Here is a 3,981-nt window from a genome sequence, read left to right as displayed (position 1 = left end):
CAGACATTAAAAACATGTCATTTAAGACATTTAAGACATTTCTTTGTAAGATAAGGTCCCTGTCAAATGGAAAAAAATCAACTAAAAAATTGTAAAGAAATATAAATTTGTTATTCATAACAAAATTAAGAGATACTTTGATAACCTTTATTTATTTTTATAGTTGACGGCGGATGGGGATCCTGGTCGAACCCAATATGTTCGGTTACATGTGGAAACGGTATTCAATCCAGAAATCGATCATGTGACAGTCCAGTTCCTTCTGCGGATGGCCAAACATGTAATGGGTCGAGTGTAGATACATCGGATTGCAGCTTAAGAGTTTGTCCAGGTATTTGTTTGTACGGGGACCAAAATGAAATCCATGTCTGATTTAAAAACCATGTATCAAATTCATTGGTTATATCATAATTTGCAGGTGGTATTTTTTTCTGAATCTCTAATGGTATTATAACATAAATCATATGTTTATTATATAGGTTATATCATTATGTAATACCCTACCAAACATATCGTTGTTGATTCATGTGAGTTACAAAGTATTCATAGATTACAAGCATAGGCATTAAAACATGCCATTTATTACATTTAAGACATATCTTTGTAAGATAAGTTCCCTGTAAAATGTGAAAAAATCAACTAAAAATTGTAAAGAAACATAACTTTGTTATTCATTGTAAAGTTAAGAGATCATTTAGATAGAATTTATTTATTTTTGAAAGTTGACGGCGGATGGGGCTCCTGGTCGAACCCAATATGTTCTGTCACATGTGGAAACGGTATTCAATCCAGAAATCGAGCTTGTGACAATCCAGTTCCTTCTGTGGATGGTCAAACATGTAATGGATCGAGTGTAGATACATCGGATTGCAGCTTAAGTGATTGTCCAGGTATTTGTTTGTACGGAATTCGAAATAAAACCCATGTCTGTGTAAAACTGATTTATACAATTAATTTGTAAGTCAACATGGTCAATGAGACTAAAAGAACAAATACTAAACTATTACGGAACTTCGATTTAAGGGTGTTGGCTTGTCATGTTTTGGAGTTTCTACCAGATTTTCGGAATCCTCTGGTTTTATGTATTTGAATGTCTTAATTGTTTTCGTGGTTAACCCCCTTTTTTCTTTTCATCAATCTTTTACATATATTATCATAAGCCATCTGTAAAAGTCTTATAAAATCTTTGCTATTTTTTAACAGTTTTTAGAAACTTAAACTTGACAATGATAAAGCTATGAAAAATCAAGAGACAAAATTTTCCAGCCAAACATTCAATGGCTAATATCTAAAAAAAAAAGCACACAGGCCGATATATTTTTTCGCTCTTATGGTTCCTTTGTTAATCCCCATCTATATATAATAATTTTATAGAAAGCGTGTTATTTTGAAACAGAGCAGCGAACTTCATTAATTGTCAAAATATTCATGCATCTCACCAATAAACGGAGATGGATATGACTTTTTATTCTTTTAACAAATCATAGTTCATGTTGTTTTGAGGTTTCCTTGTGGAGGTCGACCCATACATCAGTTCAGAGGAAATATTGTTGACCTAGGTAAAACATTCAATGTAAAGACGATCATTGTTGTGACAAACGACATACATTGTAAAGTCACTCGCAACCATTTTAATGGATATATGTTATTTCTAACATTTTTGTGTTTTTTTACTTAAAGTTGGTTAATCGTCTTTACCTTTTTTTCATTAATCGACATTGTGTAATACTAAAAATATGAAAGTTTTGAAACAATAATTCTGTCAAATATCAAATATGTAGATACAATTTGAAAACAAATTCAAATAATTACATTAGATGTATGTTTCATTATAATACGTTATTCTGATTGGCTAACTAGCAATCTCGTGATATTCCTTAATCAATTGCATTACACAATGCAACTTTTCATTCATGATGACACGAGGTCCCACAATAAATGCAAGTGCTCAGGTAAATGAAATAAAAAAATCCTATAGGTAAAAATGTAATTATAAGTATTGAATGCCTTTTTGTAACTTTATAGGGTTGTAAAAGCGTTGACCGTGCGCACATTTTTAGTATGAAACGCTTCCGTGCTTCATACAAAATGTACTTCGGTCAACGCTTTTACGTCCCAATAAATTAACAAAAAAGAGCATTCAATTCTTAAATAAAGTTTCATCTATTGAAGTTGATGGTCAGTGGGGTTCCTGTCAAATATCAAATATTTAGATACAATTTGAAAACAAATTCAACTAAAGTTTCATATATTAAAGTTAATGGTCAGTGGGGTTCCTGGTCGACTGGACCATGTTCTGTCACATGTGGTAATGGTATAAGATATAGAAAGAGGAGTTGTGACAGCCCACTAGCTTCTAACAATGGACAAGGTTGTATTGGTTCTTGCACAGTCTCTGTGATTTGTACCTTAGAATTATGTTCAGGTAAGTTAGCATTAATGTAAATAACGCTGATCAAGGTTGATAAGATTTTAAAATTGATTTACTTCTGTTGTCCTAAAGTAAGTGTTGTATCCATGTTTTTAACCTCCGATATCTTTGGCCGATTGATTAAGTCAATTAGTTGTTATGGTAAATTCATTAACAGTTCTGCTTGATGTGTTTTAGCTTTTAATTTTGCAATTCGATTAGAACTTTCCTAAGAGTTCAGTATTTTTATGATTTTACTTTTTAACCTATTTGGTGAATCATATCATCTCGTGTAAATAACATACATCAAATGTTTTAAAACGCTTGTTTAACAGGAAGGATAGACGAAAAGTTTTGAAAGTTTCATTACTTTATTAGTATATTGAAACTATGGATATAAAATGTCTGATTAATACCCAAAGCATATTTTTTTCTACTTTTTAAAATTAATAAATAAAGGAAAATATTTGAATGATATTTTTCTTCTTATTTCTTTATCGTGTAGAATCAAGAAAAATGACAGCAAGAGAATGGAAAAGATATCAAGGAAGAAGACTGAATAGCAGTAGATATCAAGGAAGAAGACTGAATAGCAGTAGATATCATGGAAGAAGACTGAATAGCAGTAGATATCAAGGAAGAAGACTGAATAGCAGTAGATATCATGGAAGAAGACTGAATAGCAGTAGATATCACGGAAGAAGACTGAATAGCAGTAGATATCAAGGAAGAAGACTGAATAGCAGTAGATATGGAAGAAGACTGAATAGCAGTAGATATCAAGGAAGAAGACTGAATAGCAGTAGATATCATAGAAGAAGACTGAATATAGCAGTAGATATCACGGAAGAAGACTGAATAGCAGAAGCTATCATGGAAGAAGACTGAATATTAGAAGATACAAAAACAACATCTAACATGTACAACTTGTTTGTGTTGTAAATCAGGATGATGCAAGACATTGGAATTATTTCTCGAATAACTTAAGAGGGATTTAATAAAAAAAATCTTTGTTTTGTCTGTCATGGCTAATTATTTGCTATGAGTTATGTTTTCTTCCTTTATCAAATATTTTTTAACAATGTATCTCGGTAGGTATTCATCATAGGGACTGATAATTTGGATGCCAAATACTACTGATTGATAATTTCCCTAACTGAAACTTTAAGTAATCTGTATGAATATATGTATTTTGGAATAACAGACTTCAACTGTTTTATCTGTCAATAAATGTGGGTATCATAATGCTCTTTTTTTTCATACACACGACAATAGATATTTGATTGTGATTGTCTCTTCAGAAGGTTAATCAAGATACAAGCTTTGAACGCAATTATTTAAACAAATGCGATTTCTTTTTCCACCACTGAGTTGATGCGGCTTTTGGTGGACGTTTACCCCATCAAATATAGTGAAATGAAGGTTTCAGTTACCTCAGGCCAAGTTAGACTTTGATACATTATGCTATGTTTACGGTTCATGTTAGCTCTTTCCTTGTTTCAGTAGTTAAACAGACTTAGCTTTAACATTTTAGTTTTAAAATTTCCTCATCAGGGCGAACCCAGAAAAAA

Source organism: Mytilus galloprovincialis, chromosome 12 (genome assembly GCF_965363235.1).
Source record: "Mytilus galloprovincialis chromosome 12, xbMytGall1.hap1.1, whole genome shotgun sequence".
In the NCBI taxonomy this organism is placed as follows: Eukaryota; Metazoa; Mollusca; class Bivalvia; order Mytilida; family Mytilidae; genus Mytilus; species Mytilus galloprovincialis.
This window is presented reverse-complemented; position numbering follows the sequence as displayed.